The sequence below is a fragment of the Monomorium pharaonis genome, chromosome 9, assembly GCF_013373865.1.
Source record: "Monomorium pharaonis isolate MP-MQ-018 chromosome 9, ASM1337386v2, whole genome shotgun sequence".
NCBI classification, from domain to species: domain Eukaryota; kingdom Metazoa; phylum Arthropoda; class Insecta; order Hymenoptera; family Formicidae; genus Monomorium; species Monomorium pharaonis.
Genome location: NC_050475.1, coordinates 11,559,682 through 11,585,655, shown reverse-complemented (window position 1 = coordinate 11,585,655; position 25,974 = coordinate 11,559,682). Strand labels below are relative to the sequence as shown.

The window sequence follows — 25,974 nt, the reverse complement described above, 5'->3', positions numbered from 1 at the left end:
ATGGAATTTATAATAATTGATTGTACAATTATATTAAACATGATATTGAATTTCTCATTGAGCAAAAATTACTTGTAAATAAATCCATGAGTACACTGGCGGGATACAAACGTACTCTACCGCACACAATTATGCAAAAAAAATTTAATTACGTAATTGTGTGCGGTGGGGTACGTTTGTATCACGCCAGTGTACTTAAAAGTTATACAAAGTTAATCAAATTTTTACCCGACTACAACTTGCCAAGAAGGGTATGAGTATACTCTTTGTAATTGATGAAAGCAACGAGTTCATATTTTTTATATCCTAACCGATCGATTTTAGTTCTCAAACTGGACACGTGCTTATTTCGTTTTTACTTCTATGAAAAAACTTTCCTAAGGAGAAAAGGATCTTCTCCTAGGCCCTTCTCCATAAAAGATTTTATGGTGGAGAGGGTAAAAAGGTCGCTAGGGCCCATAAGTCCGCTGTAAAACTTTAATCTATTTCAGTCGACTACTGAATGCCAAAGTGGTTAAGTCGATAGAAAATATAAAGTATCAAAAAATATCAAAAAATACATATTTACAACCCTAACCGCACATGATATCCTATGTATCATCCCATTTTAATATTCAATGTACTGTGATCATCGTAGAATGTTGAGATCATCGCTATAATATCTTTTACAGTATTATTCGATTTTCTTTCGTGCGCGTATAATCTCAGATTGTACTCAATGTACGGAAATGATACGTACGGCTTTTTACTGCGCGCGTACATTTTCAGGTTGTACTCAACGTACGCAAATGATACGTACGCCTTTCTATCGCGCGCGTACATCTTCAGGTTTTACTCAAGATACGGAAACGGTACGTATACTAACGACATCTGCATACGTCGAATCATCACTGTTCCAGTCTCTTTTCTACGGACCCGCATGGTGATATATATCAGTGCTTGAGCCTAGTTGCCCTTTTCGAGCCGATTCCCGAACGCGCCGCCTTCTATGCCCCCACTATTACGCGCGGCCTTGACGGCCGAGCCGCCGATCTCGCCCGTACGCTTTGTCTCAGGAGCAGCTCTGTATAAGAAATAGTGCCCTGCACCACAAAATTCATTAAAATTATTTTAAGTAAATAATTTTTGTTTTTATAAACAAAAAAGTACTAACTTTTTTATTACTAATTTATTTCATATGTAGTATAACAATATGTAAAAACATAATATATAAATTAGAATTTTGACAATAGTTTAATTTTCACATCACCCAAGGTATTATTATTAATGCTTTTTTTTAAGTGGTTTCCATGGCGGCCAAGTAGGCGGCAGCGAGGCAAGATGCCCGAATGTGTCTCCCGAAGGAGATCCTGGAAGTACCGGAGCTCTCTTGTGCCGAACATCAGAACGCCAAGGCCCTGAAGTACTTCTTATGAAAAACAGAAGCTATTAGTATAGGCCCTCTCGAGCTCACTATACACGTAGGAAGCTTAGCTTGATCCTTCGTTGTGGGTGGTCTCCTTATGTAAACCAGGTGTTGTCTTTTTACTCCCGAGTTTGAGGCGCCGCGCTTTCGTCTAGTGGCTGCCGCGCGCATTACTCGCGGTCGCCGGGGCCGCTGACCCGGCCGCGGACGCTGCGCGCGCGCGCGCGCGTCGCGCTGTAGCATGCCGCCACAAAAGGTAATTTTTCTTTATAACTTTGATTTCATAAAATATTGAATAAAGTTAGCGAAACAGTTGTTACATAATATAAATTACGCGATATTTTTTAATATTTTGTACAACTTCGTAAAACTTCTGATTAAGAGGTTATCCTTGATCATAAAGCCGCATTTAGCAAAGATATTATTCATGCTAAAAGATGTAAAAATATAATAATTAAAACGTTTCGCGTTAAATATTTTATTTGATATATATACAGTTTCCAAGTAGTGTCGCAAACGTGAAGTGATACGGTCAGCATATTCGTCTGAACTTATATATTTTTGAAGGTTACTGATATAATCAACCATCTTCGTTGTATTTGTTATTATTTTTGTGAGAATGTCCAAAACGTCCCGCGAATCTTATTATTATATTAGTAATTAAGTCTTATAACATTAAAATTGCATAATTACATAAAATTGCTTTCAGAGGTGCTTGCTTTTGCGGTTCAATTTCTTTATATTATTTGGATTGGCCACTAATTATTTGACAATCTACTGCTGTTTCTACGCTGTAGAAATTTACGTGACAGATATGATTTATTCAACACATAAACTTAAAATTAATTTAGTTTTATCATATTTTTTTAAAGATATAATTTGAATTTATTAACTTGTAATTGTACAATTTATATCTGTCACAGTGAAGCTCACATAGTGTGCATTGTCGGTATTGCCCTGAAAGAGTCTGTGGGAAGGCACCCGAGAGATATAACCTAACCTAACCTAACTCAAACCAAAATATATTTGCGACACACAGGGCCATGTTCGCTATAAATGAGTTTTACCAAGTCACGTTGTGCAATGCTGGAGCCAGCCCAGATAGCACAGGACGTCCTCAGGATCATGAATATGTCCCGGGATGTCCTAAAATCTTGTCAGGATATAATAGTTGTATTATTGTAAATATTTTATATAAATATTTTATGTATAAATTTGACTTCTAAAGTAAGTTTAGAATGTTAGATTCTGTAATAGTATTAATATAAATTAAAATTTTACTCATGTCTTGAGGACATCCTTGGAATGTCCTGAGGATATATGTATTCTAGCTGAAAACATTATTCTTAAAATATTGTATAAAAAATTTCATTAGCTACAAAATGTCTGAAGATAAACTTAAATATGATGACTTTATAAATACCAGACATTTTAGATAGCACAGAATGTTCTAAGAATATGATATCCTGAAAGTCTAAGAATATGATATCCTCAGGACATCCTAAGACAGTCCTCACGACATGCTAAGACAGTCCTTAGGACGTCCTAAGAGAGTCCTCAGGACATCCTACGAAAGTCCTCAGGACATCCTAAAACAGTATTCAGGGACATCCTGGATGTATATTAATTTTTGAAAAAGACGGGTAAATTAATATAGCAAGTGAGAAATCTTTGAATATCGTACGTATTTCTAGAATGTATTACAAAATCAAATGTGTAAAAATGTCGACTTCAAAGTCAGATTGAATGTCTACACTTATTGAAACAATGTGGCATATTAACAATACTAAAAAATTATAAAGATGACATTAAATAATTTTTTTATTTTATTTTATACGAACGGAGCAAAAACAGTTTTTTTAATAAGTTATTTCACATGATATTTTGCACGCATATGAAAAAATCATTTTAAAAAACTGTAAAACTTAATATTTATTTATAAAAATATAAGTTAACTATATATGTTTCATCCTTCTGACAACATCTATTGTAATGATCTATAACAAATATGTACGCATAAACAAGAAGTACTCATGGATTATCACAAAGGGTTATGATGCGTATGGTCTTCGAAGTCAAGTAACGTCGGCGATGGTTGACACTTAGATGGGTGACCGTTTTCTCGGGTACAGAGATTAAACATGCTTTAACAGGAACGACTGTCGCTTGGCTGAAACATGTACAGTCTTCTTCCTCTTACAAAATTATCGTAGAAATAATTTGAACTTTTAATTTTTTGTTAAAGTTTTTTTCTATTCTCCAAAACTCTTAAAAATACTTAGAAATATTTAAAAATTTTCTAAATTAATCAAAATTTTTTATTTTTTAAATTTTTCTGAGAAACATTTTAATTCTTATAAAAAATCGATACATTTATCAAAAATTCTAAAAAAAATCTAAAAAATCTGACAAAAAGTGGTCATTGTTTGCTATTCTTGAGGATGTCCTGAGGAAATCCTATGGCATTCTCAGGACGTACGGTGGACTGTCCTCAGGATGTTCTGAGGACTAAAAAGTGGCGCTCGTTTGCTATTTCTCAGGATGTCCTGAGAACGTCCCGAGATAAAATCAGGATGTTTTCAGGATATCCACGTAGTCTATTCTAAGAACGTCCATGTGCTATCTGGGAACCCAGGCAATGCTAACACTGCACACCATGCGGGCTTTGTCCGTAACATATCCATATTTGTTTTTTAATATGAAATCAACTGTAATCATCTGTCTTATAACATTAATAATACATTAAATTGCTTTTAGAGATGCTTGCTTTTGCGGTTCAATTTTTTTATATTATTTGGATTGGCCGTCGGTTATTTGACAATCTACTGCTGGTTCTACGCTGTAGAAGTTTACGTGACAGGTATGCTTTATTCAACACATAAACTTAAAATTAATTTAGCTTCATCACATTTTTTTAAAAATATAATTTGAATTTGTTAACTTGTAATTGCACAATTTATATCTGTTACAGGTAAAACTCGCATGGTGTGCAGTGTCAGTATTGCCCGGGAAGAGTCTATAGGAGAGCAGTACCTAAAAGATATAACCTGATTTAAATCAAATTGTATTCACGATACACCGGGCCATATTTGCTATAAACAAGCTTTGCCAAGTATTATATTCACATTATAATAAAAACAAATTTATAATGTAAAATTGTTAAATTAATGGACGTGTTCAAGACTAGCCTGCTCGCCGAGTGATTGAATATGTGATTGATTGGATCTATAAGAAAAAATCATATTTAATCGCTCGGCGAGCAGGCTAGCTGCTTTGTCGTCTTGAACGCGCAATAACCCTAACCTAATCCTAATTTATATGTAAGCGCGCGCGTGCCACTGCGTGAATGTGTGCGTGTATAAGTGATCGACTGAAATCTTCCCGTTTTCGTCGGGAGCGTCCCAGATGCGCACAGTAATAAACGGACACAGCAGGCTGAGTGAAACGGACACAGTAACAAACAAACACAGTAACAAACGGACACAGACCAAATGCGCACAGAGCGAAACGGACACAGTGCGAAACGGACACAGACCAAATGCGCACGGACCAAATGCGCACACTGCACATGCGCACACTGCACGTGCGCACGGACCAAATGCAATCCATGTACATTGCAAGCAGAGTAAAGTCCACATAGGTTAGCGACTTGGACGGGGTGGGTGCAGGAGGGGGGCCAAAGGCCCCCCTTGCACCCCCCGTGTGTGTGTGTGTGTGCGTGCAAAGCATTCACTGCATCACATGGGTTTGCAACTTTCCGTGTATGCATTTGGTCCGTGCGCATGTGCAGTGTGCGCATTTGGTCTGTGTCCGTTTCGCACTGTGTCCGTTTCGCTCTGTGCGCATTTAGTCTGTGTCCGTTTCGCACTGTGTCCGTTTTGCTCTGTGCGCATTTGGTCTGTGTCCGTTTGTTACTGTGTCCTTTTCGCACTGTGTCCGTTTGTTACTGTGTCCGTTTCGCACAGTGTCCGTTTATTACTGTGTCCGTTTGGTCTGTGTCCGTTTGTTACTGTGTCTGTTTCACTCAGCTTGCTGTGTCCGTTTATTACTGTGCGCATCTGGGACTCACTCTTTTCATCATTGCGTCAATATATAGACATTCGCAGCGACACTCTATGGGAGAAAGTACCGCGGAAGTTCGAACGTTCTCAGAATGTACTTGGCTAATCGCAATACGTAATGCGATTGTTCTGAGAATATATGCAATATACGTTTGCGATATTCTCAGAACGTTCTCAGAATCTCCGTGTGCTGTTAGGGAATTAACTTTTCCATCTATGTTTAAATCTAAAATATTTTATAGTTAATACTTCAAAGAAGATATAAATTCTATTACATTAAAAATAATGAATTTTTTTATTTTTTTTCAAATTACCCTAAAATTGTATAAAATAGTCTAGATGATTATATCTACAATGAAGATATTAAAAAACTTTGTTCAGCTTGAAAATTAAAAGAAATATCTTTGCATAATTATAAAATTCAGAATAAACTTTTAATTTATTATAATATAAAAATGTTATCCCATAAGATAATGTGGATTGTAATAGTGAAATAGATTATCATTATTGTATCAAAAAATTATATATTTTTCTTTATTTGACACTCCTAGTTGTTTCTTCTTGTACATTATCCGTTGAAATATGTTGTTCATTGCTTAAGGCGTTGCAATGATTCGTATCTATTATTGTGCTTCTGAAAAAGTTGATTTAAGTTATTTATTAATTAAAAATTAATTCTTTTAAGAGTTTTATAATAAATGTAAAAATAGCTTACATATTATAATTTTCTTGGTTTTCCATCGTCGATCTAAAAAAGAAGTAGCACTGCTGTGAAATAATTTTTCAATTATTTTTATATTTCTTTATGTACAAAAATATTTTTAGTTATCAAAACTAAATTATTTATAATAAAAAGCAATTAAAATTAATATAAATAAAAGCTTACTTATTATCTGTCAATTCCAAAAATCTTGTTGGCACGGTATCTGGATGAAGGCGAGCTCGTTCTTTGATTTTATAATCTTTTTCATCAAAATGTATATGGCACAAGCGACAATTGCGGTTTGCATACTCTGAACCTTTTGGTAGTAAATCAAATCTTCTGCATGCTTGAACCCATGCCAACCATCTGTATATATCATATATAATAATCAATTAAAGTAAACAATTAATAAAATGATGAAGTGAATAATTCTTAAAATTAGTGTTGTACTTATCATGTTCTTTGGAAAAAAGAAAGAAGTGTCGCTTTTCCACATAAGTCCTCACCCAAATAGCACTGGATGTTCCAAGTACGTCCATGTTAAGTCCAATTCAGGTCCACATGTCCATGGACATAAAATAGACATTCATAGGATATCCATTATTGGAATTAAAACGGATGTTCTATTCAGAACGTCCTATGCTCAATATCTGATTTATGTCCGCACTTGGATCTTACTTTTATATAATTTATCTTTATTATTTTTATTATGTAATCTAAAAGAAATATTGTAAATTATATATATATGTATTATTTACAATATTTCTAATTAACATTAATTTATAAATAATAATAAATTATATTATTTTTAATTTTTAAAAGGTTTATTTTAATTGTTCTACTTTTAGATAGAATATGAAATATGTAATATGAAATAATATGTATTATTTTTTTATTTATTATTAACATTATTAATTATTGGTATTTTTTTAAATGTTTGTTATAATATATTATTGTTTCTTTTTCATTTTTGTTTCTTTTTCTTTTTTTCTTTTTTTTCGGTTTTTTTTTGGTTTCTTTTTCCGACCAAAAGAGAGATACAGCAATTGGTCTGAGTCAAGCGCTGTCTCTGATTTTTACACCGAGCACTTGGTACGCGTATCAAATAGTAAATAACTAGTGAATGTGTTTAATCATTGGCTGATCAGCTTAAATTCATTACTTGATACGCGTACCAAGTGCTCGGTGTAAATTAGGGCTCTGTCTAACCAGTAGCATAATAGGCGCTAGACAGAGAAAGAAATTGACCCGGACCATGTCTTCTCTTTGTTTTTCTGCCGGACACTTTTCAAGAGCTTTTTGCAGAAAATGCGCAGTCCATGCTTTATGTCGATGATTTTTACAAAATTTGGATTAACCCACTATTACAGCAAGCTCTTTAATTGAAAAAAACCCAAAAGAAATAATCAAACCATAATAGGTCCAAAATTTGGTTTATTTCGGACTTTCTATGAATGTCCGAAATTGTGACAAACTTATATCCCATGGATGTCCATTAAAGGACTTTCTATGAACGTACAAAGTTGTGCCAAACGTATATCCTATGGACGTCCATCGAATGTCCGACGGACCTTATTTGGACTCTTAATGGATGTCCAAATGTCCAGAAGCGGATATCCACTGGACATACACTGGATGTCCTTGTGCTATCTGGGCATACATCCTCCCACATAGAAATTGGCATCCAGTGGATGTCCAATGGACGTCCATTAAACCTCCACAGATCCATGGGATATCCATGGTCTATATCCATAGTGGAAGTCAGATGGACGTCCATTAGAGGTCTAGTAAACTTCCTTAGCTCCACTGAAGGTTTACCTCCATGGCGGAAGTTAGATAGACGTCTATTAGGGATCCAGTAAACTTCCATGGTTCCATTGAAGGTTTACCTCCATGGCGGAAGTTAGATAAACATCCATTAAAGATCCAGTAAACGTCCATGGCTCCATTGGAGGTTTACCTCCATGGTGGAAGTTAGATAGACATCCATTAGGGATCTATTAAACATTTATAGCTCCATTAGATGTTTTCTTCCATGGTGGAAGTTAGATGGACGTCTATTAGGGATCCACTAAACTTCCATAGCTCTATGGAACATTTACTTCCATGATGGAAGTTAGATAGACGCCCATTAGGTATCCATTAAACTTCCATAGCTGTATGGAACATTTATTTTCATGGTAGAAGTTACCCAGACAACACGCTTGTCAGAATGAAAACTTTAAGAGAACTTTTTTAATAAAACATGTAGATATCGTGGAAATAATGTCCAAATGGTAACATTTATCAGAGACGTCTACTAACAGAGGTCTTTGAGATATCTCATGGAAGAGTTTCATTTAAGTTTCTTGAAAATGTTATCCTTATGATATCACAGCTAAATGATATCAGCTTAATGTCTCATAAAAGATATCACAATGCTGTCCGATTTTTGAGCCGTCCATGCGCGTTGTAGTTGACTCAGAAATCAGACAACACTATAACATCCCGAATGAGAGATCCATTTGATATTTAAAAAAATTATCGTAAAGATAATGTTTCCAAAAATAACGGTTTGTCTATAATTACTGCGCACAAAAAAATGCACAAAATCTAAATTTATCATGCACTGAACAAAAACAAAATAATAAATGTATTATTCAATTTTTCTTAGAATATATAATCTATATAGTTAAAACCATCTAACCATTTGAACGCTTCAAAGTATTAATGCTAAATAGATCGCAATTTCCATCAAATTATTAAGGTTATGGAAAAAGATAAATTTAATAATGAAATTAATAAGTAGATAAATAAATGCTATTTATTTTTAATATGTTTTGCAAAATTTAATTGCTTTTATAAAAAATAATATAATGGCGTCAGTTTATAACATATAGGTATATGTAGACAATAACAAGTACTCATATCGATGAGTCAAATTGGCATAGCAGATAGAGTACAAGGTTTGTAATCCTAAGGTCCCGGGTTCGAAACCTACCAGAGGCAAGTAAGAATAAAATAAAATAATATAATTTAAATTTAATTAATTAATAAAAATGTGTTCTAAATTTAGTATGTACTGTTGATAAAAATAATTTAAAAGAAATAAAATTTTTATTTTAATTTTTTATTTTGTCAATCATCTATCGAGGCTCCATGAAGCCTCTATTAATGATCCACGAAACATCCATCGAGGCTCGGTGGAGCCTCTATTAATGATCCACACAACGTCTGATAGACCTTTTTGACGACCTCTAATGGAGGTCTAATGGACGTCCACAATGCGGAACTGTGGATTTCTAATGGCTCTATATTGGATGTCTAATGGACGTCCACTGGAAATTTAAACTTCCATGGCAGACGTCCATTAAACGTCTACTGGAGATTTTATTTCTATGTGGGGTGTTAAAACAGTTACTTAAGATAACTCGTGTTAAAATATTGTAAAAATGTATAAGAACTTAGCACCTCGCGTATTAGTAATAAAGAAATTAACTACCAATCTATAAAAATCGCGCCTCTCTAAGATCGCGCTTCGATCTTAAAAAGGGGGGTGTTACGTCCGGCCGATTTTTTGCGCCGGCCGTCACGATTTAGGCAAGGATCGCGCCTTGCGTTACCACGGTAACCGAACGCCGGCGGATTCACGCGCTCTCGGTGCCGGGTCCGAGAGATCATGTGCTGCGGACATGCGGCCCGCTCTACCGACACGCATGCGTCAATTAAAAATGCTCATAATTAACGAACCGCACTAAAAATCGAGAAAACGTAAAAAGAAGAGTGATCCTCCCCCTAGTCGGCTTCCTCCTGATGCGCCGCGATTCCAAACTATTAGTAGTACTCGCGCTAAACGATTAATTAACTAATTACTCCTCAGAAAGGAGGCAAGCTTACGCTCCCGCTAACAGCGGTGAATTTGCACTCGCGCGGGACCATTTGGATTAGGACAGTAAGGGCCAAACCCTTGATTAAGTAATAAACAGCCTAAATAAGTTCCGAACACGAGGAGGAGCACGCCGTACCTCCGTGGTACAGAAATTTCCTATCCTCAACTCCGTTAATAAAAACTCGATCAAGGAATGCGAGCGGTTAAAAGAAGCGAGCGATAGTAGCGCGCCCCGCGACTTAGAAATACAAATAAGAGGGCAAATTTTCATCTAGTGACCATAAGATCAAACGGAATAATCGCTTAATTATCAAATTAAGTGACAGGAGCTAGATGATTTATTGCTCCTCTTTCCGCGCTCTTCACCCCCGAACGCTCTCAGTTGCAGGTATATAAGCCGCGATTTTCGGGCGAAAATCGAGATTTTGCCTCCTTGTCTTGCGCCGAAAGGACGTTGGACGTACTCCAAACCTTGCTATCCGACATAGAATATTTTCAATAATTTCGCGTACGAACTTAGAATATTTACCGCGACGCAGAACTTGGAAAGCTCTCACGGATTCGACCCTTTCTTATATTTAAGGTGGCAACTTCTCCCTCGCTCTACTAATTAGTTTTTTTTTATTATAGATCGACTAGCGATCCCAGCGAGCGACGTGCGTGCGAACCCTATCAGTGCGAATCCGTGAATTTGTGTGTGAAGGTGCGAGTTCTTTTACTACTTAAATTTTTTTTTATTTTAATTAAACTTAGTATAATTAAGACAGAGACTCTTTTTTTTTCTCTTTTTCCACGCGTCGTTAAATCGAGTGTGCGTGAGTTAATCGGTGGTGCTTCGATCCCCCTTCTTTTTATATTTTATATACAATTCTTCTTCTTTTTTTTTCTCTCAATTCATAGACGGTGAGAGTAGTGAAACATAGCTCAGAGCTGCAGTTCTTTAACCCATTAAGGCCCAAGCGGACAGTTTTCTGTAACTTTCTTCAGCGGTATTTTACATTATGAATTTAATCCTCAAAAAATTTTACACCAACTTTTTCTTATGTAAAATTTTCTGAACTTTTAATATCCGTTGTCAGAATTTTTCAAAAATGCGATTTGGACAAGTCATATTATTTTATTTGCAAAAAAAGCTAATTTTTTCACTGAAATTGTTTTTTTAATCAATATTTACACATGGAAAACGGATAGACATATCTCTGAGAAGTGAAAATCTTGCGTCCATGGACCATGAACCTTCAAATGGATGTGTGAGTATATTTCAATTCAAAATGGCGACATCCAATATGGCGGTTAGAAGAGGGAAAAGCTATGAAATCTTCGTATGTAAATATTTCTTTCAATCGCTTTATTATCTAAATTGGTTTTTACAGGTTTTTGGGGGTCGTTGATTGTGATTCCGTTATCAGACATGTTAAATTCAAGATGGCGGATCCAATATGGCAGTTGAAAATGTTTAAAGTCAGTCAAATTTATTGAAAATCACTATGTGGGGGTTTTTGGGATCGCTTATTACGAATTTGACATCAAAATATTTAAACTTCAGATGGCGGATCGAATATGGTAAAAAATTTTCGAAATCTCTCAAATTCGCTGAAAATCACTTTATGTGGTTTTTTGGGTCCCTGTTTACGAATCTGTTATCAAATTATTTGAACTCAAAATGGCAAATCCAATATGGCAGCAACCATGTAGTCTTATCATTCTCTCGCTCTTTCTCTTTCATTCGTTGCGTTCTTTTATACGCGGTCACATACATGCGTTCTCACCCATCTTATCTATGTATCTCCTACTCAGTTCTGCACACGCCATTATACCAGAGGAATAGGGAAGAGAAAAAATATTCCCGAAAAAATTATTTATAAATTTGCTTTATTTATTCATTTTGTAACGCGTTGTATACAATATTGTCTGATGCATAAGCTATCAGTTCGCAATCTACGAATGAAGTTTTTACACATATTTCATTTAACAATTTGACTGCATCGCACTTGTTATGAATATTATTTTGCCGCAAACAGTTTACAAATTGATTATATCGCTCTTTTACTACATGCATATCATCCCACAACTTAAAATATGCATTATTAATAACATCTTCAAGGCTTAGTAAAAATTGTACAGTCGATGGTTTCATGTACATAATTTTGTTATTTAAGATGAATTTTATGACACTCTCGTTACGTATTTTGACAAGTTCGATGAAAAGATCATTAATCCACAACGATGTAGTGGTAGCTGACTGCAGGAGTTGCTCAATATCTGTACGTTTCTCAATCATTATTACCCAGGTATCACATGACAGCGGTATCTCATTGCCCTTGTCATCAAGAATCATTTGCACAAAAGGCTCAAGCCCCACGCTAATTCCCATATCCAAATATTTGTAGGATGTAGCCGTCAAAGCAAATCTCCTTTCCAGAATGCGTGGAGTATAACGCGGTTGCAATAATGTTCTGTAAAAAAAAATATATATATAAAAGAATGTAATTATAGAAAATGCAAATAAATGTAGAAAGAAATATAAAAAGTTGCTGAAAAGAATTTAAATTTATAAATACTCACAATTTATTACACGCTTCATTTTGCTGAATCGGAACGTAATAGTTCATTTTTTCGGGGAGACTCTGATTTCCTTCGATTAACTAATGCGAGATTGGAACTTTATCGTTCGTATTCCACGGATTAACTAATGTGATACCAGTGTCAAAACTCTTTTTATATTGTACACCCCTTTACACGTCTCAATAGGGGGAACAATCACATATTTCAAAATTTATACATTTAAAGAGGTCAAGCGCCGATGTACGGCTGCTGTGACAAAATGTTTTAAGCACTGTTGTGAGTGTGCAACACTCACACCGAGAATAGCGATAAGGGTGTCAAGTAACACCCCACGCGAAGACACCGTCCGGCCTTCACACCGGACATTGCACCGGACAATGTACTCAATTGCCACCCGAATTTCCTGATTTCTGGTGAAATGCACGTAGCCAGAATTTGCTGGTTAAGCAAGTGTCGCACATTCAAAGAACACAAATCTTTGAGAGGTCAAGCGCCGATATATGGTTGCTGTTATAAAATATGTTTTAGGCACGTACATAAATCATTTGATATTTACTGATGAGATCATTTAAAATCGCGCATTCAAATAATGCAAATCTTGCAGAAGTGAAGCACTGATGTTAGGACAAATCTTGCAGAGAATATCACCAGTGCAATTTCTACGTGATTGAGAATTCGGTATACGCGGAACGCATGAACGCACCGTAATACAGGAAGTTTACATACACGACCAATTTGTTCATAACTGGCCTCATCATACGAAGCAAAAATTATATAGAGAGTGTTCAGAAATTTAAAGGACGCATATGCATAAGAAGGTTTTTATGTAGTTGTGTACATTTGTACATGATGAATACCGAGGACGTTGACCGACTCCTCGACGCAACTCACGTCTGAGTTGTTTGACTCAATTTCTCTTGACAACGCTACAAACAGACAGTCAGATTTTCATTCATTCTTTCTGAGACGAGCGTTGGAGTAAGACGCTCATTGAGATTACAATACATACGTATTGTAAAAGGCTTTCGTTACGTGCCACGTATCTCGTGCAAATTGGTTGCACATCCCAAGCAGAGACGTATCAACGGCCAAGTACATTGCATAATCAGTTCCTGCAGACCCTACGGCTTGCAGAAAGATAGAGTTCGTATTCAATTCCTGCAGTCACCACGGCGAGCAGAACGAGTGAGAGAGAGAGAGAGACGTACTCGATACCATACTACGGCCTACCGAGAGAAAGAGTGAGAGAGAGGGACATATTCGACCCTAAATTCTACGGCCTGCTGAGAGAGAGAGAGAGACCAGGAGATCGAACTCCAGGTACACGGAACCTCTGTAGAGTGTTTTCAGTTGAGTTCTTGAGAGTGATTTCATCCTGCTTCGGTACTAGCACGACGGCTAACCGACAGGACAGAACTCAACTCAGAGGTTTCCGTTCAGCTGTTCTATCCAGCAATTATTCAGTTACGTTTTCATGCCGTCGTTATTATCAGATGCATTACTATCAGATGCATTACTTTCTGAGTCATTAAATCAATGAGAGACATTTTACTGAAATATTACACATTTATTATTCAAAGTTTCTATAACTTTCTTTGCATATGCGTCAATTCATTTGAAATACTGTTGATGTAATATTATTTTCTTCTCGGCTTTATGTGCGACAAAGAAGATTCACGTGCTTTATTAAAAAAATTGTTGATGTAAAAATCTAAATCCTTGTATTGTTTCATAATTTTTATTATGCTTATTATTCACAAATAATACTACTAATTCATTTGTAAATCTTACTATTATAATTTGATTGTATAAAGCTCACTGTATGAAATGCATGATTATTAATGTGACTAACCGTTGAATTTTATTGTATGAATAATTTTGTAAACTACTAACTTAAATAATTTCTTATTGTTGTTGTATTCTTATATGTATGTCATTCTATATGTGTGTAATTTTAAATGTGTTATTCATTATATTTGTTATGAAAGTCCGTCTCTACCAAATTGTCATAGATTAGTTGATATTCTGCCAAATAACTATTTTGTAATAATTAAAATTTCCTGCCATCTTTAATTGATTCTGTTATCATTTTCGTCCGGCGTGCTTGTTTATTAAACAGAGAGATACTCAATTGGGTTGACACCGATGAAAATGAATATGATATAGCAAAACAAATCGTACAAAAGACTCAGGAAAGCTGTTTTCATCTCATTGAGAGACCAGCAGGTGTTGGAAGGTATATCGAAGTGATAGCAGTAATGAGCCACTTTTGTTATGAGACTGAGAATCCTTATGTAGAGAAAATACTGCGCACTTACTATGAATTTTCAAATTTTTTGAACAATGATGAGGATGAATACGTTCTGTCTGAGCAAAAGATGGAGATATGTTTTTTTATTCGGTGTGAAAGATAAAGCAAGCTAATGTAGTTTGAAATTCAAGACAAATTTCGATTCTGCATTAGGTGCTACGAAATCACATGCGAGTGTCCTGTTGAAGATTGTACGGTATTGTTTTAAACAGTGCTAAAAAGACATAAAAATGGAGAATAATTTCGAGCAAGTGGAACGCGAGCTGTTGGAGCAAGCAAATGGAGTCACTACCCAGCAAACACAAAGTTACATGTAACGTGCTTGTTAGTTGTAATTTCCTACTCAATAATATAATTGCAATATAACACACGTGTTATATTACAATTGCATTGTTGAGTGGGGAAATTACAACTAACACGTACGTTACATGTAACTTGGTGTTTGGTGGGTACTTTGGGCGTGTGTTTCATGTTGTTGCAGCGATGCGACGAGTTTATACAACAACTTGAGGAACATAGCCGCATCAAGCGTCCTCGGCTTGCCGTCGGACAAAGACAATCGTTGGTGACGAGGATCGCGCGACTCGAAGGTGAAAAGACACAATTACAAAAACGTTTCGTGCATGTAGGCGGTAATTACGCGAGCACTAGTAATAACGCGAACAGACTCGTGTGGCGAGAGATAGATACAGCGTTCGAGAATCGCATTCAGACAGGTGCAGTGATAAATACAAACTATATTGAAACGCGAATGTTTTTAGACATATAGTGCTCGAGCGAGTGCGGGACGCTCTAGAAAAACACAATAGTATAAAAGTGAACACAGCATTCAACGGCGTGTTTGTAACAGGTGATAAACGTGCCAACAAAAGTATAAACACTAAAAATTGTGAACTATTTCAAACGTCGGATTTGGACGAGTGGTACGAGCGACGCATTATCGAGCCCACATTAGCGTCACTCGAAGAGTTTCAAGAACGTGATAGCGGGTTGGCGTTGTCGCAAATTCTCAATTTGACTCTAAATATAAATAAGTACAATTCTCTACACGCGGAGTGTCATGTGACATTGCTGCGAGAAATAATGACGAAGCGCGCGGTAGTGAACGTTAATTCAAAAGACAATGCATGCTTCGCGTGGTCAGTGGTCGCCGCTCTACACCCTGCTGAAAGAAACACAGGATTGGAGTCGTCATATCCGCATTATACAACAATTCTAAAGTTTGATGACATTGCGTTTCCCGTTACAGTAAAAAACATTGGAAAATTTGAGAGTCTTAACAATGTATCAATCAATGTCTACGGAATGAAAAAGGAAATGGCAATGCTAAAGATTCTTTCGCTGCGGCTCTCCAATGACAAGAAAGAGAAGCATGTCAATTTATTATACGTGCAAAATCCGCGCGAAGACAGCGTAGGCCACTTTGTCTGAATAAAAAATCTGTCCCGCCTCATCAGCTCCCAATTGAGTAAAAATGAGCACAAGAAGTACATTTGCGATCGGTATGTATAATATATTAAAAGAATTCTCATGACCTAGCAAAAAAAGTAATTAAAAATGTTTTCATTATTTTTTACTGGTGCTTGCACTTGTTCTGTGGAAAAACTGGTGGCGTTGCACACAAACACGCACACCGCGATTTCGCGTAAAGATCCTTGATTAAAGGTCTATAGTTAATAAGATTAATACAATATTTATATTATAGCACAGTTTATTATACATTTACAAGACGCGAATTATACATGTACCGCGTTATTATCGACGCCGATGCACAGTTTAATAACGTTTGAGGACCATAATGCCCTAAATTGCACGTTTTTAAATTCGAAGTTTCTACGTATAATTATTCGCATTCGCGTACAAGATCGACTTATAATTGTTCGCACTTGCGTATGAGACCGACTTATCACTGTTCGCATTCGCGTATAAGATCGACTTATCACTGTTCGCATTCGTGTATAATATCGAGAACTGATGTCTACGCGCAACGACGCATCTACTCAGACTGCTCGAGAGCCTGACGAGATCTTCCTTGGCGACAATTCCTTCCGCTGGTGTAATTTTTCCGCATTGCGATTCGATGATGAACCATAAATTGACGTCCCTTGATTTGAAGAAGGGCGCCGTATGGACCAATAAGCGATTCGCGTGATGGTCTTAGCGGGGAACAGGAGAAGAGTGTTTTCGCGTACACGTTTCTTCATGTTCCCTCACGTGCCGCCAGGAAATCTTCGGTGTAGATACGGTGGGACAAGCAAATTTACGATCTGCATTGTCCTGTGACACCTGTCACATAATTTAGTTTATCTATCGATGTTTTTTGGACGGATCGGGGGGCACCAACCGGATCCGCTGCGTGACATACGCTTAGGGTCCGTAGACCTGCGTCACGTCTTAATTGTATCGATATGCGTGCACGACTTCTCTTTCGTACATCCTCCCCCCGTTGGGAGCGGATGCGATCAACTGATCTTTCGCATTCCTTAGTACACGACACGCTTAAGGATGGGCCTCCTTGAGTCGGTACGCGACAACGCTTAGAGGTCTCGGCCTCGAGTCGCTTAAGGTATGCGCTGAAGCTGTTTAATGCAGATACGTTTCCCAGTACACGACAACGCCTCAGGGGCTACCGAAGGCAGCCCCGGGTCGATACGTGACAACGCCTAGGAGGACTTGGCCTCCGGGTCACAATAGGTTCTGCGCTTCGATATTGCTTGCTAAATTATTATGGCAACGTGTAGCGTTGCTATTCATTAATCGGTAAAGGGCATAAATATCTTACCGCCTTATTTATATTACCGTTTGCCGTCTTGACGGTGATGCTTCGTGTTATTCCGTCTTCGCCTGGGTAAATTTCGGTAACCCGGCCCATTAGCCATTGAGTACACGGTAAATTTTTGTCCTTAATTAGGACAATATCGTTGACGCCCAGCAAGGGACCGTCCTTGACTCATTTGCTGCGTACCTGGAGTTCATTCAAGTATTCGAGGTACCAACGGGCCCAGAAATCTTGCCGCATCTTGCTGACATGCTGCCAGACAGTTAATCGGTTTGCTGAAACAGAAGTTAAATCTCCCTCCGGGAGCGTTGTTAGTGGTCGGCCGATGAGATAGTGGGCGGGTGTCAGCACTAGTAAATTACTCGGATCGGAAGATAAAGAAGTGATTGGGCGAGAATTTAAAATACCTTCTATATCAGTTACGAACGTGTCTAATTGTTTGAACGTATATAGGGATTCTCCTATGACGCGTTTGAGATGATGCTTGAATAGTTTCACCATCAATTCCCAAAGACCCCCAAAATGTGGCGCGGCCGGAGGTATGAAATGCCACGTGATACGATGTTCGAGCGTGAACTTATTTACGGCATCTCGATGGTTCTTTGAGTTAAAACAAGCGTACATTTCTCTCAACTGATTGTTTGCACCTCTGAAGTTGGTCCTGTTATCGGAATACAAATGCTCCGGGCATCCTTGTCTTGCTATAAATCTCCGTAGCGCGTCGAGGAAACCGTCCGAGGTCAGATCGCTGACAATCTCTAGATGGACCGCCTTTATCGACATGCACACGAATACGCATACGTAAACTTTGACGCGTGTCCGATTACGATATTTTTTTCTTTAATATAGAACGGGTCACAAAAATCGATCCCGGTATTCGTGAATGGAATTGATTCGCGTACCCGCGACGACGGAAGATCTCCCATTTTGTACTCTGCGGCGGCAGCGACATTGAACCGGACGCAACGTACGCACATACGAATAACTTTCCGTATCTGGTTTCAACCGTCGATTACCTAGAATTTTTGTCGTAGATGGTATAATGTATTTTGAATGCCGGTATGATAATACCGTTCGTGAATTTCGCGGATAATGCAGTCGGTCATGCTGTGTTTGCTTGGGAGCAAAATCGGATGCTTCCTGGCATGTGTCAAGTTCGACATCCGAAGGCGGCCATCGACGCGTAGTATGCCGTCATCGTCGAGGAACGGACTTAAGTTCGCTAATCTTCCGCGTGTTAGGGATCTCGCGTTTCCGAGTTCTGTAATTTCGTCGGAAAATCGTCCGGCTTGTATGATTTTTAATAGTCGTTGTTCCGTTTCGTCGATTTCCGTTATAGAAAGCGGCCCGGTGAACGCGTTGTTAGGTCGAAAACGTTGACAGTATGCCATGATTCTTATTAGTTTGAAATATGACAAATATTTTTTGAATAGATCGGGTTCGACGACCGTGGTCGTCAAGCACACGGATTTCCTTAATTCAGGCAGCTCGACTGCCTACGCGGCGTTATTGGGCCACTCGTTTTCTTCCCGAACTAGCCATTCCGGCCCCGAGAACCACTGCCGGTTTCGCAGAAACGCGTGGGGTAACTAACTGCCCTCTAGAAAGCGCGTCGGCAGGATTGTCCTTTGTTCGCACGTGTCGCCACTCATGCGGATCAACGAACTTCTGGATTTCGGTTACACAGTTCGCTACAAACGTGTTTAATAAATGCGGGGATGTTTTTATTCATTGCAACACGATTGTCGAGTCGCACCAAAAAATCGTTTTAGTCGGTGTAGCGTTAAGTACGCGTGCTACCTCCCGGTATAGGCGCACTAGCAGAATCGCGCCGCTAAGTTCGAGCCGCGGTATGGTAATTGTTTTTAAAGGCGCGACGCGTGATTTCGCGCACAGAAGTTTAACAACCGCGTTTCCGTCCTTAAATGCGCGCATGTAAATGCACGCCCCATATCCGGTCATACTGGCGTCGCAGAAACCGTGAATTTGAATGTCTTGGCGATGTTCTCGGACAGTATTCTACGATCGAACGACGCTTGGTTTATCAGATTGAGTTGCCGAACGAATTCTGTCCAAGCCGTGTATATACTTTGCGGTACCGATTCATCCTATTTCAACCGACATCGCCGAACATCTTGCATTAATTTTTTCGCATTTAATACGACGGGACCTAATGAACCTAACGGATCGAAAATTTTCGATATTTCGGACAGTATATTTCTCTTCGTTAGTTTTTCAGTGATTTTAACATCGCGTACAGAATATCGAATTTTGTCCTCTCGCGCGGACCATATTATATCAAGTATTCGTAATGAATGGTCTTTGTCGAAAACGAGATTGGCGTGTATCGCGTTGTTCAACAAGTCGTGAATTACACGTTTATCGTTAGACGCCCATTGTCGAATGATGATTCCTTTGCGACTAAGGAGCGCAATAATTTCATCCCGAATTTTTCGTGCTTCTTCAAGAGTGTCGGCTCCTGACAACAGGTCGTCCACGTATAGGTGCGTTTTGAGAATGTTCGCGGCTCTGGGATACTCATTGCACTCATCGTCGGCTAACTTATGTATGGTGCGAATTGCGAGGAACGGCGAGGAAGATACCCCGAATGTGAGAGTGTTGAATTGAAGCGTTTCAATTTTGTCGTTTGTGCGTCAAAGAATCCGCTGATATCGTCGATCGTCTTTATGTAATAGTACCTGTAGTTACATTTTTTCAATATCAGCGGTAATGACATACGCGTAAGTACGAAGTCGTATCAGGTGAGAAAATAATTTGTCCTATATTGTAGGTCCCACCAACAGTAAATCGTTCAATGAAACGCCGTTACTCGCTTTCGCAGATGCGTCAAACACTATTCACATTTTTGTAGTGTTACTTGTTTCCTTAAACACCGCATGATGAGGCATGTAGTACCCATCGCCTTCTGGATTACTACGGATAGATAATTTAATTTAAGATACTCGTTTATCGCCTGAGTGTATTTGTCTTTTATTTTTGCATTTGATTGGAATTTCCGTTCTAACGCCAATAAGCGTCTAAACGCAACGCTTCGCGAATTGCCGAGACGCTTGCTCGAATTATTGAAAGGTAGCCGTATTGTGTAACGTCCGGTAGTCACGTGACACGGTTCTGCAAAAATGAGTTTCGCATTCATCTAATTTGTTCGATTCCGGGCTATTCGATAATTCCTCAATCGACCAAAATTTTTCTACCTGCTTCTCCAATGCTGTTAGGTACGAGATTTCGCAACGGGTCGCGTTTTGCGTTACCTGACCACCGGCGACGACCCAACCGAGACGCGTCTTCTGTAAGTATAAATCGTGTCCGTCGCGTGACAAATCGATTTGACCGATGGAGAATAATGACAGCGTCGCCTCGGAACCTATCAACAACTCGACGGGACGCGGCAAATGAAAATCGGGATCGGCTAATCGTATATTTGGAGGGATTTTAACCGCGTTCCGCGGGAATATCTCCGACGGGATCAAGTCCGAGATGGTCGGTATCGTTAAACAAGTTAAGTTTTTAGTAAAACCGTCATGAATAGAATGCGCGATTATTTGCACTATGCCCCTCGACACGGTAGTGGTCGCGTTAATCGCGCCGATATTCGTTGATTGCGTCGTTATCGGTATCCGCAAGCATTTCACGACGTGCTCGGAAATGAAATTGGCGGTAGCGCATGTGTCGAGCAGCGCGCGATATTTGACAAACTCGTTATTACGACCGCGAATATTACGTGCGCGAACCACAAACTATTGCGCTTGTTAATAATTGTGGCGTTGTATTATACGACAACAGCGCAAGATTTGTTGCGCGATCGTCAATCGTTTTTTCTAGTCATGTGGAATTATTCATGTCCTCGGTCGTGTTAGAATTGCTCACGGTTTTGCTCCTTTCAAAATGTAGCAATGTATTGTACGTCCTTTGGCAGACAGTGCACTTGGAGAATTTGCACGGACGATCTCGATGTGACCGCATACAATTGTAGCATAGTTTTGCGTTTCGGACCGTCTCGATCCGTTTAGGCACCGACAACTGTTTGAACGTGTTGCATAAATATAGCGGATGTCGTTTGCCTTTGCATGCGGGACAATTATGTGCGGTGTTCGATACAAATGCTCTATTTCCGACGTTTCTTCGTTTGCTTGATCCTTCTACCGTTGTTTTTTGCGATTCTACTGACTTCGCTCTTTCTCGTTTCGAGGCGGATACGGCGTTCTTGTACAGGAATTTGTATAGCTTGTTTGAAATCGGAAGTTCGTCTCTTTCGAGAGTCGCATCCCATTTATCCAGCGTCGCCTTTGGTAATTTTGTCTCTAACGCGTATACGATGGTCTCTGGATTCACGAACACTCCTTGAGTTTTTAGCGATGCGACATGCTGCTGCGTCTCGTCCGCGAGTCGCATTAAACCGTTTGTTGTTTTTTTATCCAAAGGGTTTGAGTTCAAAATCGCCGCTAGATGCCGAGATACTAAAATTCTCTTTACGTCATATGAACGTTTTAATAGTTCCCACGCCTGTGAGTAACTTGTGCCCTCTTCTGCGAAGATATTAATTTTGGTAGCGGCTTCCCCGGTCAGCGCGGCTGTTAGATAATATAGTTTATCGTCGTCTGACAAATCCGTCTGAGAACCGATCATATTATTGAACGCGCGTTTAAACTTCAGCCATTTCTCGTAACTACCGTCAAAGCTCGGCAGCGTCGCGTCGGATAATTTCATTCGCCGTCTTTTCGCGGCCGACGGCGTTTCGCGACCGTCCACTTGAGTTGTGAGACTCGCCGGATCCGTATCTGTACGCGTTATAGGGTTCAACATGCTTTCGCTTTTACCCGCAAGATTATAAAAACGTTCTTGAGCGTTTTCAAACTCGATCTTATGTGCATCGTTTGGATTTATTACTGCAAGCTCGTCATTGTAGTCTTCAAACGCGTGATACAGGTCACTCAAACGAGCATAACGAATTTTTAAAGTAGTGTTGTCTAACTTGCCCTTGTCTATTAAGTTTGCGAGATTCGTAATTTGCGACTTTAAAGACTTCCTCTTTTGTACGAGGAGTTTGACTCTATCAGCCATTTTAACGATTGTGGGATGAGCGATCTACTTTACCCAGCCGAATGCGTGCTGTCCGTCTGTCGACCGTGACCTTTTATGCGGTTGACCCTTGTTGATCTGATCGCTTCGGGTTGGTTGTTTCCAACGACGTGATGAGGTCTTCTGACCTCACAGGAGGCACCAAAATGTTCTGTGGAAAAACTGGTGGCGTTGCACACAAACACGCACACCGCGGTTTCGAGTAAAGGTCCTTGGTTAAAGGTCTATAGTTAATAAGATTAATACAATATTTATATTATATCACAGTTTATTATATATTCACAAGACGCGAATTATACATGTACCGCGCTATTATGCACGCCGATGCACAGTTTAATAACGTTTGAGAACCATAATGCCCTAAATTGCACGTTTTCAAGTTCGAAGTCTCTACGTATAATTATTCGCATTCGCGTACAAGATCGACTTATAATTGTTCCCACTTGCGTATAAGACCGACTTATCACTGTTCGCATTCACGTATGAGACTGACTTATCACTGTTCGCATTCGCGTATAAGATCGACTTATAATTGTTCGCATTCGCGTATAAGACCGACTTATCACTGTTCGCATTCGTGTATAATATCGAGAACTGATGTCGCGCGCACACATCGAGAACGCGCAACGACGCATCTACTCAGACTGCTCGAGAGCCTGACGAGATCTTCCTTGGCGACAACCCCTTCCGCTGGTGTAACTTTTCCGCATTGCGATTCGATGATGAACCACAAATTGACGTCCCTTGATTTGGAGAAGGGCGCCGTATGGACCAATAAGCGATTCGCGTGATGGTCTTAGCGGGGAACGGGAGAAGAGTGTTTTCGCGTACACGTTTCTTCATGTTCCCTCGCGTACCGCCAGGAAATCTTCGGCGTAGATATGGTGGGACAAGCAAATTTACGATCTGCATTGTCCTGTGACACCTGTCACATAATTTAGTTTATTTATCGATGTTTTTTGGACGGATCGGGGGGCACCACTCGGATCCGCTGCGTGACATACGCTTAGGGTCCGTAGACCTGCGTCACGTCTTAATTGTATCGATATGCATGCACGACTTCGCTTTCGGCTTTACAGCACTATTTTTCATCATGCGAGAGGTTGCAATTACACGCTGTAGACTGTCAGAGAATGAACGACTGCGCTATCACATTGCCTGCCGAAGACGACAAGTAGTTGAATTTCCGGAATGTAAACCACAACGAACGAGTGCCCTTTATCGTCTACGCGGACCTCGAGTGTGTGCTGCGGAAGACGCAACATGATACAGAGCAAGCGTCATACACATATCAACAACATGAGGTATTCAGCATCGGATATTACGTGCGATGCTCGTACGACAACGCGTTATCCGCATACCGGTTTCGTCGCGATAAAGATTGCGTTACGTGGTTCACTAAACAATTTGAAGAATTAGCGTATAATGTTAAGACTCGTTTATCAATTAATGTCCTCATGGAAACGTTATCGGAGGAACAATTAGAGGCATACCGTAGCGTGACGCGGTGTCATATCTGCGATAAGCCATTCGCGTCGAATGATACGAGGGTGCGCGATTATTGCCACATGACCGGACGTTACCGCGATCCTGCACATTCTCTCTGCAATCTAAATTATCGAAATGCATCATACATGCCAGTTATTTTTCATAATTTATCTGGATACAATTCGCATTTCATTATTAAAGAAATAGCCACAGCGTTCAAAGGGAAGACCGACGTACTCCCCATCACGAAAGAAAAGTACATTTCTTTTACAAAACATGCCGTAGACACAGCCGATAAATTAGATCCACACAATTACATAAAACTACGGTTTATAGATTCATATAAATTTTTAAATACTAGTCTCGAAACATTGACATCATTTCTAGGCAAAGAAAAATTAAAAATTGTACGTTAACGTCCATTGAAAATATACATATGATATACATAGGATGTATGAATGTATATTCTATGGATGTAAAATAGATCTCTGCTGGAGTCAATTCAAAGATACATTAAATATACATTGGATATTAACTTAAATTCTCGTGGATATCCAATGGACATTCAATATCCATAGATTGCCACATTCCTGGGAAAAGAACCTTTAGCGGTCATTGACTGTTCACGACAAAACGAATCCGTCAAGAGTGCTACCGTGGATGTGCGCATAGAATTTGATTGCAAGGTAAATGTTCCCGCGAATACTACCGCATATTGTCTCATTTTACATGATCGTGTAATTGAATATTGTCCGTTGTCCAACGTAGTGCACAAAATTATGTAACATCAAATTAATAAAAACTGAGATATTTAGCGTTAAAGTACAGTCTTGAAAAGTTACTCATCATGATTGTACCGACGTTTATGGATCTGCAAGAATTCATTGTCGATAAAAAATTTATCGTAAAGGAAGTGGCGATACTAAGAAAAGGAGCAGTTCTCACGTATTACATTTTTGCTAGTCCCATGCCATGGCGTGTTCTTACAAAATCCGACAAGTCTTGCGCTTCTTGGTTGATTGCCTATCATCATGGATTGCAATGGAAGGACGGGATGATACCGTACAGCATGACGAAACGTCTGATTACATCTGCTGTGTGTAATACGGATAACAGCAATACTGTCGTATACGTTAAGAGACTTCAGATACGAGAATGGTTGACGGACATACTCAATACCGATGATGGGATATATATCAAGACATTGGATGCGGATTACGAAGACATTGAATCTTTAAATAATCTAGATGTTAGTAATACTATACGATGTGAAAACATATTAAGAATTGTGCATTACAAAATGTATTTAAAATATATAACTGGTGGTCGCAACACTAAAATAATTGCGAAATTTTTTAAAAATAAAGAAAAATAAAACGCAATAAAATGTTTATTTCTACCCTTTCCCTGTAGATGTTTGATGTAGTTTAATAGTAGTTCGATAGCTATACAATGCAATTCGATAGCTGTACGATGCGGTTCGATAGCTGTATGATGCAGTTTGATAGTAGTTCAATAGCGGTTCAATAATGGATCGTTAGCTGTATGATACAGTTTGATAATGATTCAATAGTGGTTTGATAGTTGTATGATGTGATTCGATAGCAGTTCAATAGATATACGACGCGTTACAAAATGAATAAATGAAGCAAATTTATAAATAATTTTTTCGGGAATATTTTTTCTCTTCCCTA

The 25,974-nt window shown here is 38.8% G+C and overlaps 1 protein-coding gene and 1 long non-coding RNA gene across 2 annotated transcripts in view; both read right to left on the bottom strand.

Moving 5' to 3' along the window:
* Positions 1 to 25,974, bottom strand: part of LOC105831628 (activated Cdc42 kinase-like) — a 255,483-nt gene that overhangs the window by 74 nt on the left and 229,435 nt on the right. The gene's annotated exons all lie outside the window — the stretch shown is intronic.
* LOC118647262 lies at positions 5,746 to 6,894 on the bottom strand. The gene is made up of 2 exons (XR_004964571.1): positions 6,182 to 6,894; positions 5,746 to 6,100 (listed from the first exon to the last, which is right to left on the bottom strand). It is a non-coding gene; the product is annotated as an uncharacterized LOC118647262 (long non-coding RNA).